The sequence below is a fragment of the Protopterus annectens genome, chromosome 17.part0 (genome assembly GCF_019279795.1).
Source record: "Protopterus annectens isolate FY-2018-M chromosome 17.part0, PAN1.0, whole genome shotgun sequence".
In the NCBI taxonomy this organism is placed as follows: Eukaryota; Metazoa; Chordata; order Ceratodontiformes; family Protopteridae; genus Protopterus; species Protopterus annectens.
The window spans coordinates 110,192,496-110,217,387 of NC_056751.1; the positions used below are offsets into that span (position 1 = coordinate 110,192,496).

Below are 24,892 nucleotides of genomic sequence, written 5' to 3' on the forward strand. Positions count from 1 at the left end.
CCCCATCACCAGAAGGCCGCTGAAGAGCCCTCTTCTGACAGTCCCACAGAGGAGGTGCCTCAAACGGACGTGTAAAGGAGGCACATGGACTCCCCAGTCCATCGCCACAGATTCGACTTAGAGGAAAGGGAAGGTTCCCCTGGTCACCCCAATGATGTCTCCTTTGGAGACATCATGGAAATATTCGGATTGGGGGTCTGCCCAAAAACCTTCCTCGGATGAGTCCGTATTTCTGGAGGGGTTTGAAGCGGGCCCATCTACCTCCTGGGTGTCCCCTCCGGCAGATCCCCTTGTAGATCTCCTGACTACCAGGGCTTGGCAGGATCCCGACACCGTGGAGCCTATCCTACGCCGACCGGATAAAATCCTTAGCCCCCCTTCAGACAGGCAGGCTTGGGCCAAAAGGTCTCCAGTTGATGCCATGTTGGTGGCTGCTGCCACTAAGAGAACTCTCCCAGGAGAGCTCCACGGTCCACCTGCCGAACAAGGAGTCCCGGGCGCTGGACCGTCTAGGGAAGTGGACCTTTGCTTCACCAACCTTCTCTGTGAGGGTGCTGAATTATATGGCGCATATCAGGCTGCAACGGGATTTGATCAAGGAATACACTGCAGCTCCTCCTGAGTCCATGTCGGTCGAGGACAAAACCGTGTTCTCGACACGTATGGCCACTCAAGTCCATTTCAAATACGTCTATGCGGCTACTGTCTTATGCTACAGAGGGAGCCGCAAGGGCCAGCGGGGCAGGTGTCTTGAGATGTCATGCCTGGCTCCGTCTTTGTAATTTCACGGAACCTTTCAAGGCGTCCTTCACGAACGCACCTTTTGACAGCTCTTCCCTTTTTGGCAAGACCGTACGCGATACACTAGTCCAAAGCGAGAAGGACGGGAAGACGTCTGCCGTCTGAGTCCGTTTCTCGAGCCCCCTACGTTCCTTCTCAAGGAATCAGAGGGGGCAAAAGAAGCTGTGGTTCCGCAAGTCTCAGCAATCCTATCTAGCTTCGGACTCCGCGCCCTCCAAAGGCAGAGGAGGGCGGGTGGACGCCGGCCCAGAGGCAGAGGGGGACCGTGTAACTTCGGATCTAAGGAGCCTTTCTCCTAGAGACCCGCTCAGCAGCCCTGAGGGCTTACCCGACTGTCCAGCTCTGTAGGCAGTCAGGAGGCGTTTAAGCACCAGTCAATGTGGAAGTCCATCACGAACGATCGATGGGTGCTCCGAATTATATCCAGAGGCTACAAAATTCCCTTCCTGTTTCGTCCTCCCTCAGGTGGGTGCCTCCCCGATGTCCCACCCAATCAGAGAAAGGTGGCGACCGTAGAGATTTCAAATTTGTTAGAATAAAGAGCCATCCAGCGGGTCCCCCCAGACCAGTCTGGATTGGGCTACTACTCAAGGTTCTTTTTAGTGCCAAAAAAGACGGGGGACCTCAGGCCCCTTCTAGACTTGTCCACCCTGAACATGTTTGTCCCCAAAGAAAAATTCCGGATGGTCACTCTACAATTTATTCTCCCCTTAATGCAGGAGAACGACTGGATGTGCTCTGTAGACCTCAAGCACGCGTACTACCACATCCTAATGGACAGACGGTCCAGGAGGTTTCTCCGCTTCTGGCTAGGGGCCAGTCATTGCCAGTTCAGTGTCCTTCCGTTCGGACTCACCTCAGCCCCCAGGGTGTTCACCAAAGTCATGGCAGTGGTTGCGGCCTACCTGAGGCTTTAGGGCATAAGGGTCTTTCCGTACCTAGACGACTGGCTCCTCACAGCAACCAACAGTCATCAACTTTGTACCGCGAGAGACTGTGTGCTGTCTCTTGCCGACAGCTTGGGCATCTCAGTCAACATACCGAAATCCTTTCTTCATCCTGTGCAAGCATTAGATTTCGTAGGAGCCAGGCTAAATTCTCGATCTCGGGCCTTCTTGACCTCGGATAAGCTGGCCTCTCACTCCAGGTTTTGGCTCTTCTTTGCACCAAAGCTCCGCCGGCGGAGTTAGTCCTGAGCACACTAGGCTCGATGGCAGCGGCTATCTGCCTCTCTCTCCATGCTCGCCTAAGGATGCATATATTACAGTGGACACTCAAAGTTCACTGGTCACTGTTACTCCACCCATTGAACACTCCTATCCCCCTGAGCAGAGTTTGCAGGGAATCCCTCCTTTGGTGGCTTCACCCCCCCAGAACTCAGGCAAGGGAGACCCTTTGTGATTCCCCCCCCCAGGTCACGTTAACCGCGGATGCTTCTCGCCTAGGGTGGGGTGGGGGGCATTGTTTAGGCAGAAACGTCCATGGTACGTGGACCTTGTCTGAGACCGCCTTGCACATAAATGCTCTGGAGATGATGGCGGTGCTTCTAGCATTGCAGGCTCTCCAAGACCTTCTATCTCTAGGAACGATTGCAATACAGACGGACAATATGTCAGTGGTCTGGTATATAAACAAACAAGGGGGAACCAGATCCTACCATCTTTGTCGAGAAGCCATGAGAGTTTGGGAAAGGGCGATATGCACCAACCACTTTCTCATAGCAACGCACATTCCGGGACGATCCAACATTCTGGCGGATAAATTGAGTCGAGTAATTCTCAGTCCTTACGAGTGGTCTCAATCCTGAAGTTGCGAAGGAAATTTTCCACAAGTGGGGTTGGCATCGCTGCGATCTTTTTGCTACCTCCCAAAACACAAAATGCAGCGAGTTCTTCGCAATTCTTCCCCCAGAAGGGGAGAGCCCCAGAGACGCTCTGATTCATGCTTGGCCTCCCGGTCTACTCTATGCTTACCCACCGCTTCCACTCATGGTGAAGTTCATTCAGAAAGCCGCACGGTTGGGGAGCAAAATTATCCTCATAGCCCCATTCTGGCCTTGTCAAATCTGGTTTCCATACCTGCAGTCTCAGTCTCTCCTCCCCTTTAATCCTGGATCCCATTCCAGATCTGATATCGCACCCAACGGGGTGCCCAACACCGAACCTGGTAAACCTCAAGCTCGCAGCTTGGTTGATCCAGTTCCACTAATGGCAAGGACTCCCGGTATCTCGTCACCAGTGAAAACTATTCCGGTAGCGGCTCATAAACCGTCCACCAGGAAAATCTATAATAGCAAGTGGAAACGATTTTCTATCTGGGATAACAGCCAAGGTCTCAACCCCTTTACTGTTACGATTCCTACAGTCTTGGATTTTTTGTCCATGATTTTTGAACAAGGGGCCATTGCATCAACGGTAAAAGTACAGTTGGCAGCAATATCCCATTTTCATGTGGGAGACTGATTAGGATCTCTAGCATCTACAAAATTATGTAAGACATTCTTGCGTGGCGTTTTCCTTGTCAAGCCACCAGTGAAATCCGTGACTCCCCCTTGGGACTTTAACCTTTGTTCTGCAAGCCTTAACGAAAACCTCCTTTTGAACCTGCAGCTTCTGTACCCCTTAATTTTCTGTCCTGGAAAACAGCATTCTTGGTGGCCATAACTTCTGCTAAAAGGGTTTCTTAGCTCCAAGCTTTGTGCATGAAACCTCCCTATCTTATTTTCCACAGTGACAAGAGTGTCTCTCAGGACTAGCCTGTCTTTCTTACCAGAAGTGGCATCTGTGGCAAATATCAATCAGACTATCAATCTGCCAGTGTTTTTCAAAAATTTTCATAAGGGAGAATACATGTTGCATACACTAGACGTACATAGACAGTTGCATTTTTACCTGCACAGGACCGAAGATGTTTGTAAGGCTGATCAACTCTGTCTCATTTGCTCCTTCATACATGGGAAAACCTATATCCAAAGTGGCACTGGCTAATTGGATTTGTCAATGTATTTTTCAGGCTTATAAGGCATCAGGCAAAACAACCCCATTCAAAATCCGTGCACATTCCACAAGGTCCATCGCAACTTCTGCAGCCTTCTGGTCCGGGATGCTGTTGGACGACATATGTTCAGCAGCCACTTGGTCTTCTGCTCATACGTTTATTTCTCATTATAAGCTGGACATGATATCTAGAAGCAGGGCGTCCTTTGGCTCTGCGGTACTTCGGAATATCCTCCCATAGACCACCCAGGTTTCTTTGTTTAGGTAGCTGGGGACTCTGTCCCACAGGTTGCAGAACAAATGAAGTAACTACTTCAGATTTAGAAGTTACGTACTCACCATAACATTCCATCTGAGTAGGTACTTCATTTGTCTGCAGCTATCCCCCTAACCTGTATCTGGTTTATAGGATATTATGATTCTTGAGAATATCTGAACCTGTTTATTACAGGTTTTTTCAGGTGATGCAGCAAAACGGATCTGAGGTAGTGTGGTAGTGACAGGGGATTGTGGGTAGAGGGGAGGAGCTAGGAGCTCGGATCTTGAAGCTTGGAAAGCTGCCGGTCTGATCCGAGACCCACAGGTTGCAGACAAATTAAGTACCTACTCAGATGGAACGTTATGGTGAGTACATAACTTCTAATATATATATATATATATATATATATATCTATATATAGTATGTGTTTGTGTGTATGTATGTGTATGTATATATATACATATATATGTATGTATAAATGTGTCTGTGTGTGTATATATATATATATATATATATATATATGTGTGTATATATTTATATATATATGTTTCTATATATATCTATATATATATATGTTTCTATATATATATATATATATATGTCTATATATGTATATATATATATATATATATGTGTGTGTGTGTGTCTTTATCTCTATCTCTATCTATATATATATATATATAGATATATATATAGATATATATATATATATATTTATATATATATATATATATATATAGATATATATATATATATATATATATATATATATATATATATATATATATATAAAAACACACACACACACCTATGTGTATATATAATATATATATATATATATATATATTTCTGTACATCTGTGTATATATATATATATATATATATGTATATCTATACATCTTGTCTATATGTATATCTATATATCTATGTAGAGAGATGTCTATACCAGAGGATTGTAGCCCCCCAAACATCTCCAATGCCCGGGTGAGAACTGCTCTCTCCAAGGCAAAAAACACAGCATCCATGGGACCGGATTGTGTCCTCGGCTGTGTGCTCCACGAACTCAATGAGGAATTAAACCCGCAGTTAGGACAGCTGTTTAATCTTAGCCTCACCTCAGGATACGTACCCAAGGAGTGGCGCATGGCGACTGTGGTCCCACTTCACAAGGGCGGTGCCTCCACCGACCCTGGAAATTACCGTCCCATTAGCTTGACAAGCCTTATCTGCAAAGCCATGGAGAGGATCATAATGGAACTCATAAATAAAGACATAGGGAACTTGCAGACTTTGGATCCAACCCAGTTTGGCTTTGTCAAAGGCAGATCATGCCTTTTAAACTTGGTTGACTTTTTCGAGACAGTCAGCAAGGCCATTGATGAGGGAAAGGCAGTCCATACAGCCTACCTCGACCTGGCAAAGGCCTTCGACACATTACCCCACTCAGGTATCATCGAAAAACTCATCAGCTTGAATGTAAACCCATACATCACAAGATGGGTTGCAAACTGGCTAAGTGACAGAACCCACAGGGTCAGAGTTGCTGGAGCCATGTCAGACTCAAAGCCTGTCACAAGTGGTGTCCCACAGGGCTCAGTCCTGGGTCCACTCTTGTTCGGCATCTACTTTTCTGAAGTACAAGCAAACACAGGAGGGTTATGGCTGACAAAGTTTGCAGATGACTGCAAACTGGGCGCCATAGTCGAAAACACATCCGACACAGATATCCTTAAGAAGGGCCTCACAGAAACGGATAACTGGTGCTAGAGCCATGGCCTAAAGTTAAACGCCAAGAAATGCATAGTCATACCGTTCGGGAAACACAAGGTTACCCCTAGCTACCATATAGGTGGCAGTCCACTGAGCACAGAAGTCATCAGGGATCTGGGGACCCAGGTTGACAGTAGCCTTTCGTTTGACACTCATGTTGCTAAAGTAGTTAGGAAAACCTTCTACATTGCCCACCTGATCATGAAGGGATTCACATCTAGATCAAGGGAGGTCATCGTCCCCCTGTACTCATCACTCATTAGACCTATGATTGAATACAATGCCCCATTCGGAATGTATCTGACCCAACACCTGCAGCAGCTGGAAAGGCCCCAAAAGTTCCTCACCAAAAGGATAAACGGTCTCAGAAATATGTCTTATGCTGCCCGACTGAAAGAACTCCAGCTCTATTCAGTCTCATACCGCTTGCTCAGAGGTGACCTGTGCCTGACATATAAGGCCATGTCAAACCCAGATTTGATGAATATGCTTCACCTCAAAAAATCTAGATCCCTCAGAACCACAAGGGCGGGAGACTTAAACCTTGACACGGTTATTAATAGAAAGTGCTGGAGGGACAGATTCATCACCCAGAGACTCCCTATGCTGTGGTATAAAATCCCGGTACATGTGAGACAGAGCACCTCGCTGGCCTTGTTCAAGAGGAATCTTGACCAATGGATGGGAGATCGCAGATATACCCCAGGGATTACGGGATTACTTCAGTGTCACTGCTTGACAGAGGCACAGCAAAATAATAGGCATAGTTTTATTCAAACTAAAGGGGTGGCGAAAGCCACATAACTATCGGCTAGGCTTATAAATGCCCTTGGGCAGATAGCCTAGTATGAACCTATGAACCTATATGTATATATATCTGTATATATATCTATATATGTATGTATCTCTCTCTCTCTCTCTCTCTCTATATATCTTGTGTGTGTGTGTATGTATGTAAATATATATATATATGTGTGTGTGTGTGTGTGTGTGTAAGTATATATATATATATATATATATATATATATATATATATATATATATATATATATATGTGTGTATATATGTGTGTATATATATATATATATATATATATATATATATATATGTGTGTATATATATACATATATATGTATGTGTTTTTATATATAGATATATATATATATATATATATATATATATATATATATATATATATATATATATATATATATATATATCCATCCCACCAATTCCAGAAATCAGATGCAGCTTATTCCTCAGGTTCTAAGAGATGAGATAGAGAGTGGGTATCCGTAGAAAAAGTTCCATCAAGAGAAGGCACAGAGCTTTGCTCGCCACCTCTTAGTTTCAGGGAAGGAGGAGCCCTGTTCTGGCTCTTTCCTCCTTAAACCAGATAATGTCCTTCAAGGATGCATCTGCAGTCCTAACAAATGGGTTGTCCTGTCGCCAGGCAACCCTTTCGGTCGGCCGGATTCCAAAGTCTGGGTCCGGCCTCGGCTGGTGTCGCACTTCACCCGACGTCACAGCTGCAGTTCTTCGGGTATAAAGGCATCAGCCGACGCCATTTTCCTCAGTCTTTCTTGCCGCGTGGCGCCCGAAGCAGAAGCTGTTCGCAAGTGCCAGTCGGTCAGATCCAGAGATTACTACTACTGAATACTACTTCGAAGACTTCTAAAAAGCTAAGTACCCCGTTGGGGGCTCTTTCTTGCCTCAACCGATGTCAGAAAAAGTGAATAACTGTTTAACTTGTGGGAAACAAATACCTCATAAAGATTTCCACTCTTACTGTTTACCTTGTTTAGGCCCAGACCACGACGTAGCAGCTTGTCTAGCCTGTGCTTCTTTTACCGACGGACTCTTAGACGTCGGTCGGAGTTTGCTGAACAGTTTTTCGGCTCTGATTTCGCGTATATTATGCAGTCGGATCCTCCGACTACACAAATTGCTAAAAAACGCAAAGAAAAGGACAGACACTCACGGTCCGCGGTTTCGGCCGAAACTGCGGTTAAGCAAACCGGCAGTGTCTTGGTTTTGGCCGAAACCGAGCAAGCGGTTCTAACTTCAGCCGAATCCATGCCTTCTACCGAGGCCTCTTCTAACCTGGTAGAATCTGCCTCTGATATCCAACCTGCTGCGGTGGTCTCACAAGAATTATCGGACACTATTCCCTTGGATGTTTCAACCCCTGCACGTGGTGCTGCTAGGCCTCCTGCAGCCATGTCCATAAAGGCCTTTGCCAGGGCTAAAGCAGCCAAAATTTGCTAAGTCTGTGCCTGTTAAGCCCCCCTCTCACAGGCCCAGCTCCAGTTCCCAAATGCTTTCTCTGGCAGACGATCTCAGGGGATCCCAACCTCATCCAGACAGGGCCTCTCAACCACCTCCAGAAAAGAGACCTAGAGCAGAGCCCCCTGAGCCAGTGTCCACGGATGATTCCTCTGATGATTCAGACAATACAGAGCATCCAGAGGCTCCTTTTTCTACTTATGAAGACTCTGATGCTGAAGAGTCGATTCCTTCTGCCTCTCCACCTGAAGAATTTTCCTTTGGGGAAACCTTACATGCCATGAGGGAGCAATTTCAGTGGCAGGGACAAGATTTCTCAGACTCCAGGAAAAGGCTTAGAACCTTTTTGCATTTACCTCAACATAGGCCTTTAGCTATACCCCCTGTTCTTTCTGTTGTAGATGATGCATTTAATGATGCTTGTACTGCTCCTGATACTTTGCCTCCAGCCCCTGCTAAGCTCGATAGGTTCTACAGGGTCCCGGACACGCATCACCATTTATACAAGGCTCCCTTTGCAAATCCCGAGACTATCTCCCAGGGGCCTAAAGCAGTAGCATCTACCTCTGTTAAAAATCCCCTCCCCTCTGAAAGGGAGTCCAGGTCCTTAGAGAGATGGGGTAAAAAAGTATACACCTCTGCTACTCTGTCAGCTAGGGCATTGAACTGTCAGTTTCATATGATCCAATATCAGGAGTTTATGCTTGATCAGTTAACTAAGAAACTGTCCTCTGATGACTCTTTAGATAAGAAATATGTTCTAGAAATGGTGCATAACATTCAGCAGGTTAGTAACCATTCTTTAAAATGCGGCTATGATGCACTGGAGGCTTCCTTTAGATCAGCCATGACTGGCACAGTTATCAGAAGGCATGGATGGTTGAAAGAACAGGCCTTGCTGGACCATGTTAAAGCAAAACTATTAGATGCTCCTATGGATAAGGTCAATTTGTTTGGTTCTCCTGCTCAGCAGGTACTGAAGAAAATGGAAGAGAAGGCAAAATCTGTACAAACAGTGAAAGATTTCTTACAGGTTCAGCCTCCAAGGTTTAGCAGGAACTGGCCTTCCAAAAATTGGTCCTTTCCAGACTCCTCTAAAGCACAGAGAGGCAGGAATAGGCGTTCAAGAGGCAGAAATCAATCCAGAGGTGGTGCCTACAGGGGACGCCAGTGGCAGGGTAACAACCAGCGAGGCACAGAAGCAACTACTGCCACTGCAACAGGACAATCACAGTGACTTGGCTCTGGCACCGCCTACCAGGGAACAGATAGCAGCACCCTTAGGCGGAAAGCTAGCCTTATTTTCAAAAAACTGGCACTGCATCACAAGGGACAAGTGGATTTTGCAAACTATAGACCAGGGTTACAGGTTTCATTTCCATATTTTACTAGGAAAAAGAGGAATGCCAAACCTACCACCAAATCAAAAGACAGAAGCTCTAAAACAAATAGCTCAATTAGCAAGAATGAGAGCTGTGGAAAAGGTACCATCTATGGAACAAGGAAAGGGATTTTACTCCAGACTCTTCCTGGTACCAAGAAAAGAGAAAAATTGGAGGCCTATTCTCGACCTGTCCGCTTTAAACACATTCCTCATTGTTCCAAAATTCAAAATGCTGACCCTACAGCAGCTTCTTCCCATGCTGGGCAAGGAGTCTTGGCTGGTGACTCTAGATCTCAAGGAGGCATACCTGCACGTCCCCATACGACCAAATTGCAGAAGATTCCTCAGATTTCTTGCAGGATCAGAGCATTATCAATTCTCAGCATTGCCCTTTGGCTTATCTACTGCGCCCAGAGTGTTCACGAAATGCCTGGCATCAGTAATCGCTCATTGCAGGCTTCAGGGAATCCAAATTTATCCATACCTGGACGACTGCCTGATACAAGCGGACAACAAAAACAAGCTGACAGAAGACTTGCAAAGAGTCATTTACTTGCTGCAAGCCCTGGGATATACAGTCAATATAAAAAAGTCAAGGCTGATACCATCCCAAAGAATAACCTTCTTAGGTGCAGAGCTGGACACATCAAAGCAGATGGCATTCCTAACTGCAGAAAAACAAGAACAACTTCCTCTCTACTTCTTGGCATTAACAAAGCAGAACCATCTAACAGCAAGAAAAGTACTGCAAGCCCTGGGCTTCATGGCATCCTGCATAATTCTGGTCCCTCATGCCAGACTGCATATGAGAAAGTTACAGTGGTACCTGAAGAATTTATGGTCTCAGCACAGGCACAGCCTAGAAACCAAAATACCACTAATCCCATGCCTGAAACAAGAGTTCCTATGGTGGGCTCAGGCATGTCAGTTAAACGCAGGTTTGCCCTTCTACAGCATTCAACCAAGCCAAACCATCACTACGGACGCCTCAGACCTCGGTTGGGGGGCCCACATGCTGGGCAAGTGCATACAAGGTCTATGGACTCAAGATCAACTACACCTGCACATAAATCTAAAAGAAATGCTGGCAGTAAAATTGGCAATCCAGACATTCAGACCATTCCTCCAAGAAGGGCAGTTGATGATATGGACAGACAACACCACAGTTATGTGGTACATCAACAAACAGGGAGGCACACACTCATACCCTCTATGCCGGATGGCACTGGACCTATGGAATATGGCTCTGAGTTACAATATTCAGTTACAAGCAATTTTTGTACCGGGAAAAGAAAACATCCTAGCAGACATATTAAGCAGAACTACCACGGATGCCCACGAATGGATGCTACACCCGGACATCTTCAAAGCCATCACAAGAAAATGAGGACTACCACAAATAGACTTATTTGCATCCCCACTCAATCACCAGCTCAAGAAATTCTGCACAAGGACACACCACCCACTTGCTTGGAAGGTGGACTCCCTATCCTTCAGTTGGAAAAACCTGACAGCATATGCATTCCCACCACTTCCTTTGATGCACAAGGTGCTATTGAAGATCAAAGAGGAACGTCCAAGGATCATTCTGATAGCTCCAGACTGGCCAAGACAACATTGGTACCCATTACTGAGGAGCATGTCTCGGGAACAAATGTGGACACTACCCCTGATCCCATTGCTGTTAACACAGAACAGCTACAACACCCTGCATCCAAACCTGAAAACTCTGCAGCTGACTGCCCGGAACATTACATAAGAGCAACTAACCCAAATTTATCGCAAAGGGTTGAAGACATTCTCCTTGAGGCCCGCAGACCTTCAACAAGAAAGAATTATGCAGGAAAATGGAAAAGAGATATCATTTGGAGTGCTGCAAAGGAAAAAGATGTGTCACTGGTAAACATAGCCAACATCCTGGAGTACTTGGCAGAGCTCTTCCATACAGGCCTGTCCTTTTCCTCCATCAAGATACATGCATCAGCTATTTCAGCAGAATACAGCTTGGATCCCCCTGTCTTCTCACATCCTCTGCTCAGGCAGTTTCTGAGAGGAATTAAAAATGTAAAACCTCCTAGGAAACCACCATTGCCAGCATGGGACTTGAACTTTGTGCTAGAAAAATTGACACTTCCTCCTTTCGAACCAGCAGCAACAGCAGAATTACAATACTTATCCTGGAAGACTGCTTTCCTGCTGGCAATCACCTCAGCAAGAAGGGTTTCTGAACTACAGGCATTAATGGCAGTGCAACCCTTCCTGATCTTCCATCAAGACAGAGTGTCCATGAGAACAAATCCTACATTTATGCCTAAGGTGGTATCCAGAGTGTCTTTAAACCAGGCTATCCACCTACCTACATTCTTCCCCAACCCACAGAACAGGGGAGAAAGACTGTTGCATACCTTGGATGTACATAGACAGTTACGCTACTACCTGGACAGAACCAAGGGCAATAGAAAAACTGACCAGCTTCTGGTAGCATATGCAACAGGAAGGGAAGGAAAAGCAATTTCAAAACAGACAATCTCCAAGTGGATAGGAAATTGCTTCAGATTTTGTTACTCCTACCATGGAAAGCAAACTCCAGAGAACATCAGGCCTCATTCTACAAGGGCTACGGCCACTACTACAGCTTTCTTACGAGGAGTGGCTACCAAGGACATCATAGAGGCTGCTACTTGGACCTCCGTGCATACATTTGCCAAGCATTATAACTTACCTTTATACTCTAGATCCCGAGCAGGGTTTGCCACTGCTGTTTTGCAAGGGATCCTAACTACACCATAATCTCTTCTTCCTCCTCCCTAGTTTGGCTATGGTATTCTACCCATTTGTTAGGACTGCAGATGCATCCTTGAAGGACATAGTACAGTTTTGTACCTACCATAAATGTAGATGTCCGATAGGAATGCATCTGCAGTCAGGATTACCCACCCGCCTTCCCCTCTGTGGTACTCCTAGGGTATTTGCCCATCTAATAGCTAGCTGGGGGGGGATCTATTATGGTGTATTTGTTTGTATATATGTACATACATGCTTATTTTTTGTGTTTGCTCTCTACTATTTGGAGACATTGGCATTTATCCAAATTTAGCCATCCAAGAGGGCACCTGGCATCTGGGGCAAGAAACACTGAGGAAAATGGGGTCGGCTGATGCCTTTATACCCGAAGAACTGCAGCTGTGACGTCGGGTGAAGTGCGACACCAGCCGAGGCCGGACCCAGACTTTGGAATCCGGCCGACCGAAGGGCTGCCTGGCGACAGGACAACCCATTTGTTAGGACTGCAGATGCATTCCTATCGGACATCTACATTTATGGTAGGTACAAAACTGTACTTTCTTCGTGTTTCACTGTTGCAGTCATCACTTTTGGGTTATCTGCTTGCAGTAGGCCTCCGTCGGTCTGATTATCATAGTCTTGGGTCCTGCATCGGTTGCTGTCTCGTCTTCCATGATGTCCGGTAGTCAAGGGTATAAAGCATACAGCCGACGCTATTGCATCAGTCTTCCTTGCAGTGTGGTGCACGAAGCAGAAGCAGTTCGCAAGTGCCGGTCGGCCGACTCCTGAAAATTTCGTTTTCGAGTTCAGATCTTAATTCTTCAACTAAGTTAAGTACCCCATTGGGTATCCTTTTTTTTTTTTGCTCTAAACCGATTTCCGTTAAAGTTAACAATTGTAATTCTTGTGGAAAGCAAATACCTCAAAGATTTTAATTCATAACTGCATTCCTTGCTTAGACCCAGACCATGTCGTACGTTGCTGTTGGTTGTGTGCCTCATTCAAACCTTGTACTATTCGTTGTCTGTTCATTTATGCATCTAAATATTTTGGTACTCTGTTCAATTATCCAGAAATGGCTTCAGTAAGCCACCCTACCACCAACATTGAATGTCATTCTGAAGGCAAGGAGGCTTAGTACTAGAAAATCCTATGCTGAAAGTGGAACAGATTGTGTTCCTGGAGCCAAACTTGGGGGTTGGGCACCGCTGCGCCCAATTTACCCCATATTCTTCAATACTTAACTGAGATGCTTCACAAGGCCCTTTCCCTCCATCCAAATTCATGCCTCAGCCATTTCAGCTCATTACAGTACAGAACCACCCCTCTTCTCTCATCCACTGCTGATGCCAATTCCTCAGAGGGTCAAAAAATTCAAGGCCACCCAGGAGAGCCCCTACTCCAGCCTGGGACCTTAACTTTGTGTTGGAGACGCTCACTCTACCTCCTTTTGAGACAGCTGCAAATGCAGAGTTGAAATTCCTTTCTTGGAAAACAGCCTTCCTTATAGCCATCACTTCAGCAAGAAGGGTGTCTGAATTGCAGGCCCTCATGGGAGTCGAGCCTCATCTTTCATGCCGACAGGGTGTCCCCTGAGGACCAATTCCTCCTTCACGCCCAAGGTGATATCAAGTATGGCCCTTAATCAGTCCATTCATTTGCCAACCTTCTTTTCTAATCCACAGAACAAAGGGGAATGAATACTGCCCTACTTGGACGTGCACTGACAACTTAGGTTTTACTTGGACACCTCTCAGGAAATCTGAACAGCTCCTGGTTGCATTTGCTGCAGGGGCAGAGGGGAAAGCCATTTCAAAGCAAACCATTTCTAAGTGGATAGGCCATTGCATTAATTTCTGCTATAAACACCATGGAAAACCTGTCCCATAGGGGATAAGACCACTTTCAGCAAGGGCTGCATCTACCTCCTACAGCCTTTCTCAGAGGTGACCCTACCACAAACATCCTAGAAGCTGCTACCTGGAGTTCTGTACATACCTTCAGCAAGCATTACCACTTGCCTATTTTTTCTAAATCCAGAGCTGGCTTTGTCACTGGAATCTACCCAAATGTGATGGCTGCAACATTGAAACACGAGCATAGTACAGTTGTGTATACTTACCATAAATGTAGATGTTAGAGTTAATTCACTGTTGCAGTCCTTGATGTCCTTCATGGATGCATCTGCAGTCATAACAACTGGGTTGTCCTGTCGTCAGGCAGCCCTTCAGTCGGCCGGATTCCAAAGTCCGGGTCCGGCTTCGGCTGATGTCGCACTTCACCCGACGTCATCTCTGCTGGTCTTCGGGTATAAAGGCATCAGCCGACGCCATTTTCTTCAGTCTTTCTTGCCGCGTGCCAAGCAGAAGCTGTTCGCAAGTGCCGGTCGGTCGGATCCAGAGATTTCTACTACCGAATACTACTCAAGACTTCTAAAGCTAAGTACCCGTTGGGGACTCTTTCTTGCCTCAGCCGATGTCAGAAAAAGTCAATAACTGTTTAACTTGTGGGAAACAAATACCTCAAAGATTTCCACTCTTACTGTTTGCCTTGTCTAGGCCCACCACGGCGTAGCAGCCTGTTCGGCCTGTGCTTCATTCAACCGACGAACGCTTAGGCGTCGGTCGGAGTTTGCTGAACAGTTTTTCGGTTCTGATTTTGCGTACATTATGCCGTCGGATCCTCCGACTTCCCAAATTGTTAAAAAACGCAAAGAAAAAAACCGACACTCGCGGTCCACTGTTTCGGCCGAAACCATGGTTAAGCAAACCGCGAGTGTCTCTGTTTCGGCCGAAACCGAGAAAACTGATCAAAGCACAGCTGAATCTGACTACTTCTGAGGTTCCTGCTGCATTACTTGAATCGACCTCAGATATTTTACCTACTCCAGTGGTTCCTAGTGACTTATCAGACACCATCCCTTTGGATGTCTCTACCCCAGCACGTGGTGCTGCTAGGCCTCCTGCAGCCATGTCAATTAAGGCCTTTGCCAGGGCCAAAGCAGCCAAGTCTACTAAATCAGTGCCTGTAAAGCCCCCCTCAACCAGGCCCATTTACACAAATGCTTACTCTGGCAGAAGATTTAATAACCTTAATTAGGGGATCTCAATCTCACCCAGACAGGGCCTCGCAGCCCCCAGGTCTGGGAGACCTAGAGCAGAGCCCCCAGAGCCTGGGTCCTCTGATGATTCTGCGGATGACTCAGATATTACAGACCAGCCAGAGGCTCCTTTCTCCAATTATGAAGACTCAGATGCTGAAGAATCCATCCCAGCTGCTTCCCCACCAGAAGAATTCTCCTTTGGGGAAACCTTGCATGCCATGCGAGAACATTTCCAATGGCAGCAACAGGATTACTCAGATTCCAGAAAAAGACTTAGGACCTTTCTACACCTTCCACAACACAGGCCCTTAGCTATACCTCCTGTCCTATCTGTTGTGGACGATGCTTTTAATGATGTCTGCACTGCACCAGATTCTTTACCTCCAGCCCCTGCCAAACCAGATAGATTTTACAGGGTACCAGACACCCATCATCACCTATACAAGGCCCCACTTGCAGACCCAAACTATATCCCAGGGGCCTAAGGCAGTAGCCTCGACCACAGCAAAAAATCCTATTCCTTCTGAAAGGGAAGCCAGGTCTTTAGACAGATGGGGCAAAAAGGATTACACCTCAGCTACTCTCTCAGCCAGAGCTTTAAACTGTCAGTTTCACATGATACAATACCAAGAGTTTATGCTTGATCAGTTAACTAAAAAGCTATCCTCTGATGACTCTATAGATAAGAAATATGTATTAGAGATGGTAAATAACATACAACAGGTTAGTAACCATTCACTGAAATGTGGCTATGATGCACTGGAGGCTTCATTTAGATCAGCCATGACTGGCACAGTGATAAGAAGACATGCATGGCTGAAGGAACAGGTCTTACCGGATCATGTTAAAGCTAAGTTATTAGATGCTCCTATGGATAAGGCCAGTTTGTTTGGTACGCCTGCCCAGCAGGTAATGAAGAAAATGGAAGAAAAGGCAAAATCTGTCCAAACAGTAAAGATTTCTTGCAGGTTCAGCCCCAAGGTTTAGCAGGAACTGGCCTGCCAAAAACTGGTCCTTTCCTGACCGCACAAGAGTCCAAAGGGGCAGGAATAGAGCCTCCAGAGGCAGAAATCAATCCAGACGGGCTGCCTACAGAGGACGACAGTGGCAAGGTAATAACAGAGGCACAGACACAGCCACTACCACTACAACAGCACAACAACAGTGACTTGATTCTAACTCCGCCTACCAGGGAACAAATAGCAGCACCATTAGGCGGAAAATTAACCTTATTTTCAAAGAACTGGCACTATATCACAAAAGACAAGTGGATTTTGCAAACCATAGACCAAGGTTACCGGTTCCACTTCCACACTTTACCAGTCAAAAGAGGAATGCCAAACCTGCCTCCAAATCAAAAACAGAAGCTCTACAACAGATAATGCAATTAACAAAGATGAGAGCTGTGGAAAGAGTTCCAAGAACAGAACAAGGCAAAGGATTTTACTCCAGACTATTCCTAGTTCCAAGAAAGGAAAAAGTTGGAGACCTATTCTCGACCTGTCCACCTTAAATACATACATCATTGTCCCAAAATTCAAAATGCTGACTCTACAGCAACTTCTTCCCATGCTGGGCAAGGAGTGTTGGCTGGTAACTCTAGATCTCAAGGAGGCATACCTGCACGCCACCATCCGACCAATTTGCAGAAGATACCTCAGATTTCTTGCAGGATCAGAGCACTATCAATTCTCAGCATTGCCCTTTGGCTTATCTACTGCGCCCAGAGTATTCACAAAATGCCTGGCATCAGTGATCGCCACTGCAGACTACAGGGAATTCAAATTTATCCATACCTGGACGACTGTCTGCTACAAGGGGACAACCCAAGCAAGCTGACAACAGATTTACAAAGGGTCATTTACTTGCTACAAGCTCTGGGATACACAGTCAATTTACAAAAGTCAAGACTGATACCATCCCAAACAAGGACATTCTTGGGCGCGGAATTGGACACAGTAAAACAAATGGCATTCCTAACTACAGAAAAACAAAAAGAACTCCCTCTTTACTTCTTGGCACTAACAAGACGGAACAAGCTAACAGCAAGAAAAGTTCTGCAGGCCCTGGGCTTCATGGCATCATGCATAATCTTAGTTCCACATGCCAGGCTACATATGAGAAAACTACAGTGGTACCTAAAGAATTTATGGTCCCAACACAGGCACAGCCTAGAAGCAGAAATTCCACTAATACCATGCCTAAAACAGGAGTTCCTATGGTGGGCTCAAGCATGCCAGTCAAATCCAGGCCTACCCTTTCACAACTATCAAGCAAGCCAAACCATCACAACAGACGCCTCAGACCTAGGATGGGGGGCTCACATGCTGGGCAAATGCGCAAGGATTATGGACAGGACCAGCTTCACCTGCACATCAACCTAAAAGAAATGCTGGCAGTAAAACTGGCAATCCAAAACTTCAGACCATTCCTCAAAGAAGGCCAATTGATGATAAGGACAGACAACACCACTGTCATGTGGTACATCAACAAACAGGGAGGCACTCATTCATACCCCTGTGCAGAATGACCTTGGACCTTTGGAACCTGGCACTCAGCTACAACATCCAGTTACAGGCAATATTCGTACCAGGGAAGGAGAATACTCTAGCAGACATGTTAAGCAGAACCACCTCGGATGCTCACGAATGGATGCTACACCGACATCTTCAAGACCATCTCAAAGAAATGGGGAATGCCACAGATAGATCTATTCGCTTCCCTCTCAATCACCAGTTCAAAAATTCTGCACAAGGACATTCCACCCACTTGCATGGAAAGTGGACTCGCTCTCCTTCAGCTGGAAAGGTCTGACAGCATATGCATTCCCACCTCTTCCCTTGCTACACAAGGTATTACTAAAAATCAAGGAGGAGTCCAACGATAATCCTGATAGCTCCAAACTGGCCAAGACAACACTGGTACCCATTGCTAAGGAGCATGTCTCGGGACAAGATGTGGTCAATACCCCTGAGGCCTTTGATGTTAACTCAGAACAACTACAACATCATGCATCCAAACCAAAAACGTTGCAACTGACTGCATGGAACATTACATAGCAACAACTAATCCAGAACTTTCCCAAAGGGTGAAAGACATTATCCTGAAGCCCGCAGACCTTCAACAAGAAGGAACTATGCAGGAAAATGGAAAAGATTTGTCATTTGGAGTGCTGAAAGAGGAAAGGATGTGTCAAATATAGATATGGCTAACATTCTGGAGTATTTGGCAGAACTTCTGCATACAGGCCTGTCCTACTCCTCCATCAAGATACATGCATCAGCTATTTCAGCAGAATACAGCTTTGATCCACCTGTCTTTTCACATCCTTTACTCAGGCAGTTCCTCAGAGGGATTAAGAATGTAAAACCCCTAGGAAACCACCATTGCCAGCTTGGGATTTGAACTTTGTACTAGAAAAGCTGACACTGCACCTTTTGAGCCAGCAGCAACAGCAGAGCTACAGCATCTATCGTGGAAAACTGCTTTCCTACTGGCAATAACCTCAGCAAGGAGGGTGTCTGAACTTCAGGCCCTAATGGCAGTACAGCCCTTCCTAATCTTCCACCAAGATAGTGTCCATGAGGACTAATCCTACATTTATGCCTAAGGTGGTATCCAGAGTGTCTTTAAACCAGGCAATCCACCTTCCTACCTTCTTCCCCAACCCTCAAAACAGAGGGAAAGAATGCTGCATACCTTGGATGTACATAGACAGTTACGCTACTACCTGGACAGAACAAAAGGAACAGAAAAACTGACCAGCTTTTGTAGCCTATGCAACAGGAAGAGAAGGAAAAGCTATTTCCAAACAGACAATCTCCAAATGGATAGGAAATTGCATACGATTCTGTTACTCCTTCCATGGAAAACCAATTCCACAGAACATAAGGCCTCATTCTACAAGGGCAACAGCCACTACCACAGCCTTCTTATGAGGAGTGGCAACCAAGGACATTATTGAGGCGGCTACTTGGACCTCCGTGCATACATTTGCCAAGCATTATAATTTACCTTTGTACTCCAGATCCCGAGCAGGGTTTGCCACTGCTGTACTGCAAGGGATCCTAACCACACCATAATCTATTTTTTCCTCCCCCCTTAGTTGGCTATGGTATTCTACCCAGTTGTTATGACTGCAGATGCATCCATGAAGGACATAGTACAGTTTTGTTCCTACCATAAATGTAGATGTCCGAACTGGATAGCATCTGCAGTCAGGATTACCCTCCCTCCTTCCCCTCTGTGGTACTCCTAGGGTATTTACCCTCCTAATAGCTAGCTGGTGGGGGGAGTCTCTTATGGTGTATTTGTTTGTATATATGTACATACATGCTTATTTTCTGAGTTTGCCTTCTATCCTTTTGCAAACATTGGCATTTATCCAAAATTTAGCCTTCCAGGGAGGGCAACTGGCATCTGGGGCAAGAAAGACTGAAGAAAATGGCGTCGGCTGATGCCTTTATACCCGAAGACCAGCAGAGATGACGTCAGGTGAAGTGCGACATCAGCCGAAGCCGGACCCGGACTTTGGAATCCGGCCGACTGAAGGGCTGCCTGACGACAGGACAACCCAGTTGTTATGACTGCAGATGCTATCCAGTTCGGACATCTACATTTATGGTAGGTACAAAACTGTACTTTACCCTCCCTCCAGCCCTCTGACTTCTGTTGACTATACTTCTATTCTTTTTACTGTGCTTAAAGCTTTTTGGTTGGGGGTGTAACCTTGTATGTAATTGCTTCCCATTATGGGGGCACCTGACATCTGGGGCAAGAAAAACTGTTGTAATGGAGTCGTCTGCATGCTTTATACCCCTGCCTACCTGACGTTGTGAAAGAAGAAAGAGTAACCTATGCAGGACCCAAGACTTTGATAATCAGGCTGACTGAGGGCTACTGCAAGCAGACAACACAAATGTGATGACTGCAACAGTGAAATACACTCTAACATCTACATTTATTGTAAGTGTACACAACTGTGCTTTCCTGTGGGTACCCATATTCAAAAACGCTCACCTTGCAAGCAGTGGTTCTACTCATTCCTCAAGGAGCATTCTTGGTAACCATAGGTTTGAAGGATTTGTATTTTCACATCCCTGTGAGCACAAGCTTTAGAAGATTTTTTTAAGATTTGCAGCAGAGGAAAGCATTATCGGTTCACCAGCTTGCACTTTGAGTTGTCAACTGCACCTAGAGTATTCATGTCGGCCTCCAGTAATATTTTACAGGACAAGGAATATTTAGATTTACCCTTGCCTAGACATTTGTTTAATAGTAGCACATTCCTTCCAGGGTACTCTGAGATTTACCCAGAAGTCTTTAAGGGACGTAGGTCTGAAAGTCAACAGGGAAAAATCCACCAAAATAGAGGCTTTCCTGATAGCATTTCTGAACACTTCTCAGTGCAGGGCAAATGGGAGATGTTGGAGAACTACTTCAGCAGCTCCATTCAAAGTGCAAAGATTACAACCAGGCAATATCTCAGACTTTCAAGGTACATTGTCAGGATTTATTCTAATATTGCCTTTGGCATTCCTGCACATGAGGAAACTTCAGTGGTACTTGAACAGGTGGAACATTACCTACACTAGTTGGAATGCAGTGTTTCTCTGCTACCATGCATAAAGAAAGATCCGATAGTGGATGCAGCAATGTGGTATTGACAGAAGTGTGCCCTTTTGGCCACCACAATAACCCTTACTTCAGACTCCTTAAACGTAGTATAGAGGGAAATATCCCTGAAGGCCCCCTGTATTCCTTCAGAATACAGTGTGCTAGCAAACAGACTGAGCATAACCCATACAGATTCTCATGAGAGGATGCTGCACATGGAAACTTTTTGAACTTGTCCAACAGAGACATTGTCAGAAAGACATGTTTGCCTCTCATCCGTACAGACAACAGAGTTAATTTTTTTTCAAGTCCAGCACCTTTTGGAATCTGGTGGACTGATCTATCCAGCTGAGATAGAGAATGTCTGTTTTGCTTTCCTTTCTATACCTTTGGTCCCCAAAGTATTGACAGATGTAGAGGAGAAGGCGAGACCAAAAATGATGCTCATAGCTATTTTTGAAGATGATGACCCTTGATATTCTTCGTGTTTCACTGCTGCAGTCATTACATTTGGGTTATCTGCTTGCAAGTAGCCCTCAGTCGGCCTAATTATCAAAGTCTTGGGTCCTGTGTCTGTTGCTGTCTCATCTTCCATGATGTCAGTTAGTCTGGTATAAAGCATGCAGATGACACCATTGCATCAGTCTTTCTTGCCGTGCGGTGTCCGAAGCAGAAGCAGTTTGCCAGTGCCGGTCGGCCAACTCCTGAAATTTTTTGTTTTCGAGTTTCATATCCGAAGTCTTCAACTGAACCAAGTACCCCATTGGGGAATCTATTTCTTGCTCTAAAACCGATGTCAGTAAAAGTTAACAATTGTAGTTCTTGTGGAAAGCAAATACTTAATAGAGATTTTCATTCGTACTTTATTCCTTGCTTAGGCCCAGACCACGACGTACCTCGCTGTCGGTTTTGTGCCTTATTCAAACCTCTAACTATTTGTTGGTCGGTTTATTTTCGCATCTAAATATTTTGGTACTCAGTTCAGTTATCCAGAAATGGCTTCGGTAAGACACCTGACTACCAACATTCTGAAAAAATGCAAAGATAAAGACAGGCCACATAGGTCCAAAGCTGCCAACGAAGCTTCTAAGCTAGTCGCTAGTTTGCCGGTACTCAGGCGCTTTCGCAGCCCCTGATACCCGCTACTTCAGATTTGCAGGTCTACTGAGACCCATTCGCAGTCCGGTATGCCACGAGATGCTTCGACTTTGAAACCTGATGATGTCTCTACCTTGGATGGGTCTGGTGCCGCTGTTCAGGCACCGGCTTCTGAGGGTGTATTCAGGCCTACTGACTTGTATGTTAAACAGATGCCATCTCCTTCTTCTTCAAGTCCTAAAACTCTATCCATGCCTAGAAAACCGCCCAGACCGCATGGTCAGGCCCCAATGCCTAAAAAACAAATTATAAGAATGGCTGAAGACCTTATTACTCTAAGCCACCCTTCTCCCTCTAAGAGACCTACAAGTGATTTTACTTCTGATTCTTCTGATCAGGATTCTGAAATTTCTGTTTTCTCTGACCAAGAGTTGCCCTTGTCTACCTATGAGGATTCTGATGCAGAGGACTCCATTCCCTCTGCTTCCCCTCCATAGGATTTATCTTTTGATGAAACTTTGCGTACTCCTAGGGGGCATTTCCGCTGGGAAAGCCACGATTACTCTGACTCCAAAAAGAGGCTTAGGGAATTCTTACTCCTACTGCAACACAGGCCTCTAGCTATCCCTCCTCTACTGGACATTGTAGATTATGCCTTCTCGGAATCTAGTCTGGCCCCTGACTCTCTACCCTCAGCACCCAGGAAACCTGACCAGTATTAGAGTTCCTGACTCTCTAAATTTCCTCTTTAAGAATCCTACTGCGGATCCTGAGACCATTTCACAGGGGCCCAAATGCATTAAGGCTACTACTGCCAAAAACCCTATCCCCTCTGATAGAGATTCCAGGGCCCTGGACAGATGGGGTAGGAAGGTATACTCTTCTGCAACTTTGGCTGTTAGGGCCTTAAACTGTCAGTTTCATATGTTAAAGTATCAGCAGCATATTGGATTACTTAAACAGAAAATGATTCCTGATTGTGCTGAAAATAAAAAATTGCAGGATTTAATGCATCCTGCTGAACAAGTTGGAAAACATTCTTTGCAATGTGGTTTTGATTCATTAGAGGCATCTTGCAGGGCTGCTATCACTGGGTCTGTACTTAGAAGGCATGCTTGGCTGAATGAGCAGTCTTTGCCAGATCATGTTAAAGCTAAATTACTGGAAGCTCTCTCTAAACCAAGACCGCCTGTTTGGCAACAAAGCAGTAGTGGTACTTAAAAAGATGGAGGAAAAAGCTAAATCTATGGTAACTCTTAAAGATTTCCTGCAAGTACAACTTCCCAGATTTAGTAGGCATTGGCCTTCTAAGAACTGGTTCTTTCCTGCCTCTTCCAAGCCTTCAGTCCAAACCTAGAACCAGCAGAACACCCAGGCTTCAGTCCCAAGGTGCTCACAGGCCTAAGCAGTGGGGGGGCTCCCACTTCCAAATCTGGAAGTAGTAAGTCACCTCCCTATGGTAAACTGTCACAATGACTTAATTTTAAACCTTCCAAGCCCTGCCCAACTGTGACTGTTCCTTTAGGAGGAAAAATTGCCCTGCGTGCAAAAAACTGGGAACTCATTACGCAAGACAAATGGTGTTTTAAATGTAATTTCCCAAGGATACAAATTCCGCTTCCACTCCTTACCAACCCCAAACGGATGGCCAGACCTACCCCCAAATCAGTGGGCAAGAGGCTGAAAAGGAAGATGTTCTTCGTGTTTCCCTTTTGCAGTCATTACATTTGGGTAATCTGCTTGTAGGTTGCCCTCATTCGGCCTCATTAACAAAGTCTTGGGTCCTGCGTCGGTTGCTGTCCCTTCTTCCATGACGTCAGGGGTATAAAACATGCAGCCGACGCCATTACATCAGTCTCTCTTGTGCGTTGCTCGAAGCAGAAGCAGTTCGCAAGGACCGGTCGGCAGACTCCTGAAATTTTCGTTTTCGAGTTTCAGAACCGAAGTCTTCAACTAAAAGCTAACTACCCCGTTGGGGAAACTTTTTCTTGCTCCTTACCGATGTCAGTAAAAGTTAATAATTGCATTACTTGTGGAAAGCAAATACCTCATAAAGATTTTCATTCGTACTGTATTCCTTGCCTAGGGCCTGACCACGACGTACCTTGCTATCGGTTTTGTGCTTTAGTTAATCAGCGCACTATCCGTCGTCTGTATCTCTTTGCCTCTAAATGTTTCGGTTTCTCGGTTTAATTATTCAGAAATGTCGTTTGTTAGCCGTCAGACTACCAGGATTCCGAAAAAAATACAAAGATAAAGACAGAGACAGGCCGTCGAGGTCCAAAACTGCCGCCGCTTCTAAGCCAGTCTCCAGTTCACCGGTACACAGTGAAGCGCTTTTGCAGCCCCTGATACCCGCTACTTCTGAATCGCAGGCTTCTACTGAGACCCATTCGGAGTCTGGTATGCCGCGAGATGCTTCACCTATGGAACCCGCGGATGTCTCTACCTTGGATGGGTCCGGAGCCGCTGTGCAGGCACCGGCTTCTGAGGGTGTATTCAGACCCTACGGACTTGCATATTAAATCGATGCATCCTTCGTTACTTAGGCCTAAATCTTGATCCATCTCTAAAAAAAACGACGCGCAGGCCAAATGCTCAGGCCTCTATGCCTAGAAAACAAATAAGAATGGCTGAAGATCTAATAACTCTAATCAGGGGTAGCCACCCCCCCTTCTAAGAGGCCTAGGACTGAGCTTGATTATGAATCTTCTGACTCTTCTGATGACCTGGATTTGTCCTTACTTATGAGGATTCTGATGCAGAGGACTCTATTCCATCTACTTCCCCTACTG

The 24,892-nt window shown here is 45.5% G+C and overlaps 1 protein-coding gene across 4 annotated transcripts in view; it reads right to left on the minus strand.

Moving 5' to 3' along the window:
* Positions 1–24,892, minus strand: part of KCMF1 (potassium channel modulatory factor 1) — a 1,043,135-nt gene that overhangs the window by 645,251 nt on the left and 372,992 nt on the right. The gene's annotated exons all lie outside the window — the stretch shown is intronic.